The sequence below is a fragment of the Sinocyclocheilus anshuiensis genome, unplaced genomic scaffold (assembly GCF_001515605.1).
Source record: "Sinocyclocheilus anshuiensis isolate Anshui unplaced genomic scaffold, SAMN03320099.WGS_v1.1 scaffold1082, whole genome shotgun sequence".
NCBI classification, from domain to species: Eukaryota; Metazoa; Chordata; class Actinopteri; order Cypriniformes; family Cyprinidae; genus Sinocyclocheilus; species Sinocyclocheilus anshuiensis.
The window spans coordinates 2,216,383-2,232,176 of record NW_015542379.1 but is presented as its reverse complement, the minus strand read 5'-3'; the positions used below and the strand labels follow the sequence as shown (position 1 = coordinate 2,232,176).

At 34.9% G+C, this 15,794-nt stretch overlaps 1 long non-coding RNA gene across 1 annotated transcript; it reads right to left on the bottom strand.

The window, feature by feature from the left end:
• Nucleotides 1-1,380: 1,380 nt before the first annotated feature.
• Nucleotides 1,381-13,285, bottom strand: LOC107692534 (uncharacterized). The gene is made up of 3 exons (XR_001634656.1): nt 13,271-13,285; nt 11,492-11,494; nt 1,381-1,434 (listed from the first exon to the last, which is right to left on the bottom strand). It is a non-coding gene; the product is annotated as an uncharacterized LOC107692534 (long non-coding RNA).
• Between the last annotated feature and the right edge of the window lie 2,509 nt (nt 13,286-15,794).

The following is a 15,794-nucleotide window of genomic DNA, read 5'->3' as shown; positions in this document are numbered from 1 at the left end:
TATATAAATAGTACTTTATTTATAAAGTACTTTATTTACTTTTAAATAACTTTTGAACTGAATGTAATGTTGTTGGACAATTAATTGCTTGTTATTTACAAATACAGGGAAATGTATTATACATTTATATTAGATGCAATTAGTTGAAATATCAGTTCTGTTGGAACTTGTATGTCATGTTTTTTTTAAATATATTTGTCAATATTTTTTTTATTATGAAGTTGCAATGTAGTACATTTAAAATATATTAACTTCAAATGTGATAGATAAATAAATAAATAACAAGCTACCTAACAAGTAACACACTAGTTAAAATTATAATCTAGTACATGTTTTAGTATGTTAGTCAACACATCAAAATAACTGTACTTTTTAACGTATGACTAAAGAATAACACAATTAATTTTAAAGTTGAAGTTTTAATTTGACATTATCACAAAATGATTTTTAATGCGCTTAAGTGAGATAAGAAGCATAGTTATGAATGTACATTTACAGTTTTTTTTCAACTGCTTACATTTTCATCCATTTATTCTCCTTCCTCCTGGATAAAATTACCTTAATGTAAGTGGCTTTCTGTTTGCAAATATATCGGTTACTTTCATCTGACTGTAATCCTGAGGGATTACAGGGGGCTCTTCTGAATCAATAAGAGCTTTATTTGGGTCAGCGCCATGCAGTGGTGAGACAGACCCAAGGTGCAGCGCGTTCCTTTGTCTCTGGACTGATTAATGGCCCCAAAGACCCCTCTGCCCTCCAATGGAAAGTCTTAATTTGCTCTGTCTGCAGAGCCACATACAGCGGACAGATATTCTTGACTCGTTTGTGGTTTTTCATGTTGTTTTGGTCTTATCTCCCTTCTTAGGCAGTTCTGTGAAAGAAAGACATTTAATTTGACATTATCACAAAATGATTTTTAATGCGCTTAAGTGAGATAAGAAGCATAGTTATGAATGTACATTTACAGTTTTTTTTCAACTGCTTACATTTTCAAAACTTTGCCTCTTTTTTTTTGTTTTGCAAAACTTTACACACAAATCCAAGAATTGCACACACAAAATGCAAAATGCCTCACAAATCTTGCAAAATGGAGCACTGCATTCAAAATATCACAAGCTACATGCCACCAACTGAGTGAAGCCTAGTTTACTCTCACTGAGCACTGAGCATGAGTTTGTTTACTACATTTAATTTATAATTCCTTAAGTAGTGTTTTAGAATTATGTGTAGTGCACAAAATGGCATTTTCCCCCCAGAAAGAAACGATATGCCATACAATAATGTGCCAAAAGAAACAATGAGTCAACTAAATTATACATTGACTGACTTTTTTTTATTATTATTATTTTATTTACTTATTTTATTTTTTTTTTATAGAAATTACTATTTATATTCTACTCATGGCTCATTTATCTCTCGTTTATGGTGAAATAACTGTACTTTTTAACGTATGACTAAAGAATAACACAATTAATTTTAAAGTTGAAGTTTTAATTTGACATTATCACAAAATGATTTTTAATGCGCTTAAGTGAGATAAGAAGCATAGTTATGAATGTACATTTACAGTTTTTTTTCAACTGCTTACATTTTCAAAACTTTGCCTCTTTTTTTTTGTTTTGCAAAACTTTACACACAAATCCAAGAATTGCACACACAAAATGCAAAATGCCTCACAAATCTTGCAAAATCGAGCACTGCATTCAAAATATCACAAGCTCATCTCAAAAGCAAACATTTGCAAACACCTTTGCCATCATATTAATTCCTGTTAGATTTTTGTGTGTTACAAAGAGAATTGTGTGTTGTGTTTTGCAAAAAAAAAAAGTGTTTAATGAAATTGAAAACTGTGTCAAAGGCCGAGAATTAGTGTATGGTTTTGCAGATCTGGTGTGTGCTTCTGGTGCTTGAGTGTCCGCTTTCAGAAATTGTGTGACAAGTAAAGATTTTGTGTGTAAGCAGTTAAAAACAAATGTAAGTGGCCTTTTCTTTAACTAATATGATATAATCTGCACATTTTTTAAATAAACTTCTAAGATTCAAGCACACAATAATTGCACATTTTCTTTCATTTATTTATTTATTTTTCCCAAGGGTGATATGTTGTTCTAAATTAATTAATTGTGTGTGTGTGTGTGTGTGTGTGTGTGTGTGTGTGTGTGTGTGTGTGTGTGTGTGTGTGTGTTTCATTTCAAATAAAATATGTTAAAATATACCACACTATCCTGCATTTTGTGTTTTTGATTTTGAGCCATGAGTTCAATTTGTAACTTTATATTGTTTACTGGTCAAACATCTATGAATTGTGAATTTGCAGGTCAACTTTTATCAGACTTTAATTCAATATGCAACAAAGCATGCAACTTATCTTTTATTTTTTAAATTGTTTGCTATATTCTGTCAAAATGCTTTCTTTGATTTTATATAGCAAAAATCAGCTTGGTTGTAATCATGTGAGAAGAAGTGTGCATCATCTTTGAGATTGTTTGCCTCATGGAGTTTTTACCTGTTTTGGTATGATTCGTTTTTTGATTTATTGTGATTTGTTTTTTTTCCATCTTTAGGGTCTGGTGATTTAGTTATTACTCTTTAAAGTAAAATATTCTATATGGCTCTCTGTTTGAAATGTTCGGGAGCTCAGCTTGACAGATCACATAGATCGGACACCTCTGACCTAATCAAAACACAGGCAGCAGATACCATTAAATCTTTAACCCTCTCTCTCTCTCTCTCTCTCTCTCTCTCTCACACACACACACACACACACACATACAAAATAGCATTAATTTTTCAGAAATTTGACTGATCATTTAGTATAGTAATGCACCTTAGGATAAAAGAAATCTACAAATTTAATCTCTGACAACAAAATCATTGCAGAAATCATACAATGTACACTTGGCTTAAGCTTCTTCAACAAACTACATTTATCTGCCTGTTTAAACATTACAGTCTGTATAGAAATAAGAGCTCGCTCTCTGTCGCTCCTTTAACTCACCCTTTCTTTGTGGCGTCTCTCCGGCTTCCCTTCATTTTAAAGGATCCTCTCAAAGTTTGTGGCCCATTACCTTTTTCTCCTCGGCCATAAGTAGCACAGTATTTTAATAATTGAAAAAAAGATCCTGATTTACATTTAAACTGAAAATCAGTTTCCTCCTAATAATAATGTACTATAATCCACCTTGAACCACCATTTCAGGAGGTTAAATTCTGAAATGTTACATGCAGAGGCTGGAAGATTCTTTTCTTTGTCGGTCTCCCAAGAGCTTGACCGAAGGACCCCAAATCTGACCATTTCCACAGCTATTTTGAAGGAAGAGCCAACAAGAGAAGAGAAAGCTGTGGAAGAGGAAGAGCCAAGGGTTTAAAGTGTTGCTTTTAAGCAACCGTGTTTTGAAGACTCCTGATGTTTGCAGAGACCGGTGCTTTTATCTGTTTTATCTGAAAGGATTTGGAAAGCATTTTAATCTTGGAAGACCGTCACCCTAGTTGGTATTTTTCCACTAAAATGAGTCCAATTACTGCCATCTTCCAAAATGTTTTTTGGCCACCTGTTAAAGGGATAGTTGACCCAAAAATGAAAATTCTGTCATCATTTATTAACCTTTAAGTTGTCCCAAACCTGTATGAGTTTCATTCTTTTCATAGTGTGGAATGAATGAATGAATGAATGAATTAATTAATTAATTTATTTATTTATTTATTTATTAATTTATTTAAAATACTAGGGAATTCAGTGGCTACCGTCAACTGTCTGGTTACCAACATTCATCATGATATTTTCTTTTGTGTTTGACAGAAGAAAGAAAATCATACATGTTTGGAAAAGATTGGTCATTCATTAATTAATTAATTCATTCATTCATTAATGCATTCAATACTATGGAAGTCAATGGCTAGCAAAGTCTGGTTACCATTACTACCAAAATAGCTTTTTGTGTTCAATAGAAATTCATACAAGTCTGGAACAAATTGAGGGTGAGTAAATGTCTATTTGTGGCTGATTTCAAATAGCTTTGGTAACAGAAAACTTGGTTTCATGATTTTACATCCACACCACTAGGTGTCAACATCCAAGATGAGTGTCAGCATAAACCAAACCAACTGCAACTTTTGTGCAACTTTTAAAGTGAAGATTGTCATTTCTGTGCCGAAAGTTGGATCCTCCATTGTTCGGACAAATGTGTAGTTCCCAAACTACTATGCGCTACTGGTTGAGCCACACAAGAACAGAAAAACGCTCTTTTGTATAGTGAGTCAACTTATGAATGGCTTTCTTATAACTGTGTCTGTACATTCACATACTGCAGTACTTCAGTAAAAAGGTATTTTACAGACAAGAGACAAAAGATAGGATGTCTTGGTGCTTTTTACAAGTATTACCACAAGATTAAATTATAATTTCACTGCAGTATCTGATCTCACACATGGCTCACTTTAAGGGCACTTGTTTTTAACTAAATGTAATTCTGAGCCCATCAGGTGAGAGTTTTGAGAAGAAAAAACCTTTTAAAGGGAAGGTGGCTACTTTGGTAATACACTTTTGGTGAGTATCTTTCTCCATTCATTACATGGTAAACCTGACTGGGGCATAATAGCCTCAACGTCCTAGAGGACCCAAGGGTGTTTATTTCATCCTGAGGCGCTTCTATATCTGTTGTCATCCTGTAGTGTGGGAAGTTATTTACAGTGCAAAGCCTCCAGACTGCTCTTTACTTTTCCCTGAAGCACAGAAGGTGAGAAAAGCCACTCTCTGGGAATGAAGTGAGGTAAGCGATGCCCTCTGCCTACTTCTCATGTAAGAAGGTCATGGCAGTGGCTAATTTTCGCCGAGGCCTTTCTGCTCCACCCCTATTTCCGAGGTGTGGGCTAAAGTCTTACAAAACTTCTCTCTTTTTTCACCTTTTCTACAATTTGCAGGTCAGATTGGTTTGATCAGGGTAGTGGTGCTTCGGCCAAGGTCTCAGGTTAACTTACAAAGTGCTCTGAAAAGAAAAAAAAAAGTTGTCAGCAAAGAACGGCAATAGAGAAGACCTTAAATAGCAACAATATTACATTTAGTATACTGGCCTTTTGAAGGCATCAATATAATCCATGTTATTTCCATTTAAAGCTGACGTGTGTCATATCTTCACCATTAGCGTCATCACACAGAACTGCAAAAATCAAGCAGTTTCCCAAACTCTCCAAATGTCTTTGGTCAAAAACATTACATTTGGTTGAGTAGAGGTTTTCTGAGTCATACTGGTCAAGATTTAGCTAGTTAGCATGGCTCCATACTAGTAGTTTCTGTTGTCATACAAGATCTCAACGCAGAATCCTACTAACTATAAATCAGAACTGTATTCGGTGCCTGATAAGAAATAATGGAAAATTACGTTACAATCTTCAAACTGCACTCTTTAGTTTTAAAGTATTGATTTTGTGAAATAGAAACAAGAAGAAGAACAAGGATCCACCGCAGTTCCCCAAATTAACCAAATCTTTATGTCAATATGGATTACAGTTTTCATCAAATGTATATTGGCTTACACTATATTAGTATTTTCACTGCAAGATTTTAAAATGTTTGAAGTAAAAATCTCTAAGTCTCCAGTTTAATTCTCCTCGATGCCCTTTTTGTCTTTTATTCCGTGTGCATACAAATCATGGCTATGCTTTTACAGATTTCCTTGTTTTCTGCTTGAGCAGACCACCGTCAATTGACCGAAGATTCTTCTGAGATGCAGGTATGCCGAGCTCATTTCATAATCATTAGGTAGCTAGGCAACTTTATAGTGCACTATGCTGAGGCAGGCAAAATACAAGAGAGAGTGAAAGAGTGCTTGCCACTGAAACCACAGATCACACTCTATTTAGGAAACTAAAATGGAAGAAGAGAGTCGCTACAATTACAACCAAGCAAACAGTCACAGCTTAAAAGGAATCTGCTGGGTTTAGTGCAAAGTAAGCTTAATGGAAATGAATGGGGCCAATCAGTAAATGTTAAAATACTCTACATTTCTAAAGTGTTGCCACAAGATGTAAGCAATGAGTGCTAACATGAGCTTATCAACCTTTTAGTGTAAAGTTATATCCAATTTTACAACTCTGTTGTCATGACAAGGGAACAAATGTACAGATTGTTTCATTGTCACAGACCCTCAGGGTTGCCAAGTCAACAGTTTTACTGCAGAGTTGGGCTATGTTTACATACATTTATGCTTTTTAATCCTCCAAAAGCTGGCCCCATTCATTTCCATTTGTCGTAATCTTGATTTCTGCTTTTTTAGAAAACAAGAAATTAGTTGAATTATGCCACACATGCTGTTGGCTCAGCTATGAACCTGAAATATTCATTTGAAGTTTGCCAGTTGCAAAATATGTACGTCAGAGGAGTTATATTTTAAGAACGCACCAAGTGTTAATCTACCAAAGTAGAGCGGAAGACTAATTTAAAAAACACTTTGACGCTGTTCAATACTCTGTAATGATGTGCTATATTGTGAGCGCTTCATTGGAAACCGGCTGACTGAAAAATCCATTATTTTCAAGTTATGAATTATCAAAGGCCTTCTCACTAATTGGGCTCTGCTAAATCAATGACTGGAAGACACAGAGGATGCAGGGCAAGCGATGCGCTCGCTGATAATTCCAAACACAAGTGCAGCCTCTAATTAACTGTAATTTTAAAATTGAACAAAAAATGTACACTTCATTGTATGCAAACATCAGTTGAGCTGTCTCCTTCAATATTCGCATAGCCGTCTCGAACCTCCCATTCCACCAGCAAATTAAGATTCACGTATTTAACGTATTACTCTGTTAGGCCCCACAGCGAACAGAGTCTCAGACATATTTGATTAAAGGCTGCAAAATAGGCCAAAGAGTATATTTGTTAATGGTAGATTATCTCATTTCCAAGCATTGGCCTCTTCACTGTTGATGTTCCGGTCAGGATAACTTTACACATTTTGATTCAAAGTACAAAAACTAATTAAGTAACGACTGGTCAACTTATTATTTTTTTTTAGTTAGTTGTGTTCCTTGTTGACTCTGTCAATGTTTTCTGGTAATATATGCATAAGCTAATTATGAATTATTCATGAATGACTCTCATAACTCATCAAGTTGTCAAAATGTGAATATGACTTCCAGCCTTTTGGAATTGTATAATTGTACAAAGTTCTGTACATCGTGTAATGGAAAGACAAGTCAAGAAACATTGATAATTATAATATATCTTTGTTAATGATGGATAGATTGAGTTTAGATTTACTCATGTACAAAGGCTTTGAACAGGACAATCAACAACCAATTGGACACAAAGTTCAGACTTTAATGGTTTATTTATTTACTCTCTGTAAATATCATGTAAGAGAATGATGTACACTACTGTTAAAAAGTTTGGGGTAAGTAAAAGTTTTTTTTTTTTTTTAGCATTTTTGAGCTCACCAAGGCTGCATTTATTTGATCAAAAATACAGCAAAAACAGTAATATTGTTTAATATTATTATAACTTTTTTTCTAAATTAATATTTTTTAAATGAAATTTATTCTTGTGACGCAAAGCTGAATTTTCAGCATCATTGCTTCAGTCTTCAGTCACATGATCATTCTAATATGCTGATTTGATGCTTAATAACCATTTCTTATTATTATCAATGTTGAAAACAGTTAAGCTGCTTCATATTTTGGTGGAAACCATGATACCTTTTCAGGATTGATTGATTGATTTTTTATGAATATAAAGTTCACATGTACAGCATTTATTTGAAATATAAATTTTGTAACATTATACATTATTTTACTCTCAGTTTGTTATAATTTTAATGCATACATGCTGAATAAAAGTTAATTAAATAAAATTTAGTCTAAAACTTTCAAGTTAACTAGTTCCCGCTGACAACCATGTGACACTTGTGTTTAAGATCTAAGATCCCAAAATTAACATTATAGTGCCCTGCCTCGCTATGACAAACATGCACAATAGTTATTAGAAAAGCCTCAAATTCTGATTGAAGAACAATATTGAAGGCAAAAAATAAGACTTTAAGAGCTGAAACACAAGCCTTACAATATTATAAAATATCTGTATCTTATCTTTCATAGGTTTCATAAATCATCGGATACCTTCGGAAGTGTTTGTTTTTTGCATGAAGGAAAGTTTGGTGTTATGTCTGCTGGTCATGCTTAAGTGTACATTATTCAGGGGTGATTATCTCACAGAGAGGCCGGTATAAGAAAGAGTGTGATTAACTGGCATTGTAATGAGATGTTTCATATAACGTTCAATTCAATCTCACACTGATAAGCTCATTATCTCATCATTAAAACTAGGGATGCACCGATACCGATACTGGTATCGGTATCGGGCACGATACTGAGCTCCTGTACTCGTACTCGTTAAAATGCCCCGATACCAAATGCCGATACCACACAGCATGTAATCAGTGCCATATTCAGACAAAGAAACACTGACAACAGAACAACAGACAGCAGAAAGGAGTTATAAGAGATTAAGGATGTCTACGAAATATATGTATGCAATGCATATAATGTTAAACTTTCAGTATTAACGCCTGCACAGCTGATGTGAAGTTCAGTCGGATATGTCAAAAACAAGTAAGTAAAACAATGCACAAGTTACTTAACGGTAGGGAGAGAGAGAGAGCGCACGCGCGCACTTCTGTTGTGTGATATTTGATGTTCGCTCACTCAGCACACGCATCATTTGGATTAAAACTAACTCGTAAAAATAAGACCATTTATAGGGGCATTCACTATAAACGTCATTTATTTTTAACCTTGGGCATACGACTTTCTGGCGAAAGTGAAACTAGCAGCCTGTGTGAAATGCGCTAGGCTACTGTCCTCTCATTCTGCATCAGTACAAATACGTGTGCGTGTTGCGTGTGTTTTGCTTGCTTCATGAGTGTTTCTGCATTATATGAGAGGCTTTGGAATATAAATCGCAGCATGTTTCAGATGAAAAAACGCAACTTCTATTTCTGAAAATATCAGTTAGGAGATTTATAACGAGTGGTTCCCTGCATTATTACAGCAAAGCCACTGCAATGGAGCAGCTCTAATGCTATTAAATTAAAGATGATGTACCATAGAGCAAAAAATGAACAGTGAAAGTAACAAAAACTTGTAAAATAAATTTTAATAGGCATAATTAAGTGTGAAAATAGCCAAAGGATATACAGTGAAACCAAAAATTATTCAGAGCTTTTGGTTTCTGTACCCAATATTTAAAAAATGTACAAATGCAATAAAATATTGGTATCGGTACTCGGTATCGGCAAGTACCAAAAATAAAAGTATCGGTATCGGGCGAGTACTGGAAAAAGTGGTATCGGTGCATCCCTAATTAAAACCTGAGACGTCAAACTAAGTTGTTCTAAATCAGAAGGTACGCTGTGGTAAAAGTTTACCGTTGTGTATAATTGATTAAATGTTTAGAGTATTTTTGTTTTCTTATATATTGATTATACAACCGAATTCACAAAGATTTAAAGTTGTTTTCGAGTTGAATCTCTTGAAAATATATGCATGTTATTGGCCTTATTGCATCAGGTGCCTCTGTCACCAAGTTATCAGTTTAAGGGGAAGATAGACATAAAAAAAGAAGCTAAAACCAATACAAAACTAATATTTGCCTTTTGATACACAAGAATGAGAAGCTTTTTCAAAATATTTTCTGATGTAACAATCTAGCAGCCAGCTGTTGTACACAGTATAAAACTGTATGATTTTGTTTCCCCTTTTTTTAATCCGTCTGTTAGCTTTGAGGCTAAGCCATATGCTAGTGAACTCCTAAATTTGACAAAATAAACCTATACACACATTTAACACATTATTGTATTTATTTTTTCTATCAGTGACTCATCTTGACTTCATGTGCAAATCCAAATTGTTGTCCAGTCTCTACTTCTGACTGACAATAGCAAGTAGTGAATCATCATTCATGTGATGTGATGTGAAATAAAAGCTTTTTTCTTTTTTTTTTTCCCAAAAGGAGTCCAGCCCCAATGTCATCTTTCAATAGAAAATTAATCCACGTCCTCATACAGTCCATGGAGTTTTTAGCCCATCTCATGTCATCAACATAAAACCAAAACCCCGATATAACTTAAAGCAATTATCAGATCGCAAAGGCTGAGTGGCACTAAAGCGTGGCACTGTGTTCATTTACATGCGAGGAACTGATGATCCTGTGTTTTCAGCGTCTCGCAGCTGCTCCACATGAACTCCATCTCTGCATCTTCTCTGAGTTTGAGTTGCTTTAATGTGCCTTTGGAATTGCTATGTGCCAATCATCTTAACCGATTTGTAATAAGAAACGATGTCTCTTTTTTGTAGTAATAATAATAATAATAATAATAATAATAATAATAATAATAATAATAATAATAATAATAATAATAATAATAATAATAATAATAATAATAATAATAATAATAATAATAATAATAATAATAATAATAATAATAATAATAATACCATGCATGTAAATGTGGTGATTTTTATTTTATTTTATTCTTTTATTTTATTTTAGCCATGCTCATCTTTAATCACAATATTCTGGCAAAATTGTGCATCCCTACAAACCAGGAATTTTATTTTAAAATTGCAACCAGAAAAAAAAAAAAATCACAAATAATGATATGTCTTTCTTTCTTTTTCTTTCTCCCCAAATCATGCATCCATATGAAAGCAGCCCTAGTCAATATATCACTGAAACATATGCTAAAATTACTTTTAGCATTTTAATGTGAAAGCCAAAGGGCAATACAATGAAAGGGATGAGAGTTAAAGACATAGGGTGACAAATCAGCTTGAATTAAGAACCAATCCGTAGTCAGATAGTAGAAGCAGACATACACACACACACAAACTTGCAGCATTGCTCTCCGTTCCTCCGCTCGATACACTCGGATGGTAGCTTGAGAGTGCTAATGAATTTAGCCCATACTCCTTTCACCACCTCCTGACCTGTTAATGGACTCCCACGGGCCGGTCCATCACTGTGAACTCCTGCTTCAGACATCCCATCTGAAAATAGAGGAAAAGAGTCACTTATAAACACCACTACAGCTCTTGGCAGCCTGAGAAAAAAAACAAAAAAAAAAACAGCCTCCGTCCCCCTCCCTCATTCCCGGTCAGCTAAATACTGCGATCGCTTTAATTAATAAGAAGCCAATAACTGTGGAACAAAGCCTACTGTCTCTGGTGCTTTGGAAACAATGCAAGCTTGTCAGGGAACAGGGATGGCGGCTGTTTATTGGAATTTTTTGTGATGACCAGGCATTGACTCCTGATAGTTAATTACTAACACCGTCTAAGTTTTTTGATTTCCTTAATTAAGGAAAGCAAAGTGCCAAGACATCCTTGTTCTGGCTATTAATATTAGTGGCAGCACATTAAAAATGGCTGTTCCACATACTGAGCTGCATAACTCTATTTTTGTCTTGACTAGTTAAACCAGCTGACCACAGGATTGGACAGACTGGGAGACTAGTTAGACTCACATAATCTCTCTCTCTCTCTCTGTTTCTCTGAGACAAGTTTTGGTGTTTTGTCACAATTAAACACATGATGTTATTTTGTAATCATCATTTGTATTTGATTGATTTGCAAATCGTTTCTTGTAAATAAACTTATCGGAAACAATTATGTTTTTCAAAGCAGAGCTTGATTTGTTTCACTAGAAAAAATTAAATGTTTGCCCTCTTACAGAAAACATCAGGACTGATAAAGTATGTATTTAAACAAAAACATATAGATGCTTATTTTAAATGTAATTGTTCTTCTTATTATTTGTTGTATAACACAGTTGAGAAAGCCATTGCAAAGTTTGTATTAACCCTTTCTCATGCGCCTCCACTTTTGGCAAGCAGATGGTCAAATAGCAAGGCTGAAGTCTTAAATATTTCTAATGACACACACAGTTTGTCAAGATTAAATAAGAATGCCATGGCAATAGCATGCAGTGAATGTAAACAACAAGAATCTATGGGCCTTTAGATGGTTAAGAGGTTAATGAATGTTAAGTGTGAGGTGAGATTTCTGTTCCAAAACACTCATTTAGATTAAACACCTATTGCTGAATTAAATGCATACTATTTGCACACATCAAAAGAAAATTAACATGAAAACCTTTGTTCCCATTTGTTTCCAGTCAAACACACATGGCGACGTTTGACCGCGATCTCAGCCTCACACTCGCTTTGTCACTCAGTCACTCAAGTCTGTGGGAAGTAGAGCAGTTTGCTTTAACTCTTGAATCAAATCGATTATAAATCGATACAGAGTTCACTGGTTAAATCTCTGATCTGAACTGTCAATCCAACAGCCGAACAAGGATGGCACCATTCATCAGACTTACCTAATGACCCTCGTCACCTACCGCACTTCAAAACAAACACATTTACTGTTCGCTTAAGCACGAAGGAATCGCTGTGACGCAAATTATAGATGCCGTTCAGCAGTCAGGTGGAAATGTTACATAGGGACTGAAAGACATGGCAAGAAGAAGAGAAAGAATAGCAAAAGATGCTTTTGAACCGTAAGGACCTCAAACAAAAACTAAGCTCTGTTCTCAAATTGCACATTCAGTCATACAAGTTATGAAGTGAAAAAAGTTAACAAGGGTTGCATTGTAAAAATTGCTTAAGAATGAGATTGGTGTACTTAAAAGACCTGAAAAGTTATAATGTATTTTGTAAGAATGAATGAAATTAAATGAAATGAAATGAAATGAAATGAGATGGATGTATGGATGGATGGAAAAAATCACCTTTAGACTTCAACCATAACCAAGGGCTGGAAAAAGCTGTTGAAAATTCCTGAATATTTGAGAAAATGTTCAGTTTTGCAACACGTTTCATGCACTAACCCTCATGTTATTTCAAACTATTTATTTATGTATTTATTTATTTATTTTTGTGGAACACAAAAGGACAAAACTTAATGCATGTTCATGCATCTCTTCTGTCAGTCTTCTGTCTCAAAAAACTAAATAAAATGCATGCCAGGCCAGTAGTTGGCGACATCACTTTGTAAAGAATAACTGCGTCTACACGCCTGCGCACATATGCATTCCTATAGAATGAACATATAAAATATATGCACATGATGTCACCATTTTCGCAAATTTGCATTTCTGTAGATTCCACAGTGACGATAGTGGTATCGATTTAAAAATCTTTGAAAGCTGTTTCCAAATGTTTGCATTTCCAGGCTCCAAAAATGCTGTTGTCATGTAAATGAACGGCCAAAACACATAAAAAAAAAGTGTTCTGTTCTTAGTTGACAAGGGTGTTGTGTAAACAGCGCCTTGTTAAAACCGTGCATGGTAAAAAAAATAATAGCATACGGTTTGGAATGACATGAGGGTGAGTAAATAATGAAACCATTCCTTTAATGTAATCATGTGCTGGGTCTACTATCAGAACTAGGACAGCTTCATAACCAGATGGGATCTCATGAATTCTCATATCTGTATGATCTGAATAATTCTGCTGATTCCAACATACCCAAAGTGTCTGAGGGATACAGCGCAGTCTGCATGAGTCTATGCAAATCATAAGCATTCATTATGCTAATGCATGACAAACACACATGGACACAAGCAAACAAATCTTGGTTTCATAAGCTTACCAAATTAGTAGTCAAATTATTGAGAAAAGCCAGCAAGTATAGTGAATGTTTTGTCTGGAAACGTGAGTACGCAAGTGTAATGGAAAGTAGTCTGGTCGTCACAGAAGGCATGACGTTTTATCTTTGAACATAAGTAAAACCAGTGCACTGCATGTGTTTCAGCGAGATGAAAATATATTTTCTGTTTCCAGATTCTTTGCAAGCTTTGTTTCCTATTTAAACTACCTCACCACAGATACATATATTTCTGTAGTCTTTACATTCACCTTTGTCACACAGTGAGGTTAGATCAGAAAAAGCTTGCTAAAGTAAAGAAGATTCTCATTTCCAATAGTTCAGACGTGTGTACAATCAAAATCAAATATGTACTAAAATGAGTCTTACACCGTGTCTACACCGGACGCGACAGTTGTTGTGTCGCGCCGCGCCACAACAGCTAAAGTCTGCCTACACTGTACGCGACAAAGAGACCGTTGAAAATCATTTGAAATTTGTGTCAGTACATCATAAATAGAGAAAAACTTTTTCACATTGATTTGATCATAGTGACCATTGGAAATTCAGGGAAAAAGCACTATAAAAACACCAGAACATGTCCATACAACTTGCACTGTTTTCCAAGTCTTTTGAAATGTTATCTTTATATGAAGCATAGACCGAAAGTCATTATTTACTGATAACATTTCATCCCCCAGATCTCAAATCAAACATGGCATAGGTTAAAAATAATTTAATTTCGTGTTTCCGTCTCTATGACCCAAGACCCAAGAATATTTGGAAAATTAATAGATGGACGTCCAACCTGTGCCATAGACACCATATTTGAGTTTTGGCCTGTTCCTCGCACAAATCTATCATGTGGCTTCCAACGACTTTGAATATATCACACAAGTCCAACCCAGGTTACGTGCCTGTGGTGAAATTTCTGCAAAATAATATGATGTTGCCTATTGCATATTTCTAAACACTTTCAAAGTGAAAGTTTAAGTGGCTCTAAAAGCATCTTTACTTTTTCCCAAAACAGATGAACGTAAATCTGAATTTTTATTGTCCATTGAATGTCACTAAAAATGTTAATGCTCTAAAGATAAAGTAGCACCTACATTTTACCCTAAACCAAAAGCAAACTTAAGATAAAAACACATTTGCTGAAGTAACCATACCTTTTTATCTTGCTTCTGCAAGTCCTTGAGCTCTTTTATTGTGACTTGTACCCAAGAGCTTTACATTACAAGTGTAATGTTGTACCAGGTGTGCTACCGAGTAAGTTTACGATATCAGAAAAGCCATACATATGGAGCTGCTTATGTGATACAAATGTAAAAATGTGTTAGTTTACAAATCATGCATTATGGTGAAAGTGTTTTGAGGTCATAACATAGAACTGTGGAAGGAACTGTGCATAAATAATTCTTTAAATCAATAATCTGCTCCTGTAATTATAAATTGCGTGAAAAAGAATAAAGGTTGTTATCCCTCCACATTCTTTTTTTCATGGTCTAATTGAGTTGGAAATGAAGGCAGGTCTGGCATCTTCTCCTGTACTTCCATTGTTGGATCCAACTCACAAATCTGTAAAAATGCCTTTTTTCATTACAGCATTCACTAAAATGTCAATGCTGCATAAATCAGATCCCAGTTTAAAATGTCAATGCTGCATAAATCAGATCCCAGTTTGTCAGAAGTTTGACACACACAGCAAAATCACTGCTTAGATTCTCTGATATGGCCACAGCGATGCTCCCTTATCTAAAGCACAGTTGTGCCTCATGACGAGACGTGACTACTAATCAAAAAAGTCGGGCAGTAATTCTCGCTAATGTCTCCAGTTACATCCCGAGTTTTGCTTCAGGTGTCAACCTGTTGTGATAAAATATACATCACCTCCTGAAGTAAATACTATAGATTGGATCTAATTGCACGCACACTTATTTTGACCTGTGTAAGTAAAATGTTCTCCCATCGATTGAAAGTCGTGTCTTGCAGACTGATTATGTACCTGCTCTGTAGTCAAGGAACTTGATGGTGCAAGAAAACCGCAAAGCATTTTTTTTTTAACAAACGAAGAATGAGGCTCAATGTTATCGAGCCTGCCAATCCCTAAACGAGCATTTGGGGAGAAACTGAGGATGCTGATTTGCTTGTGT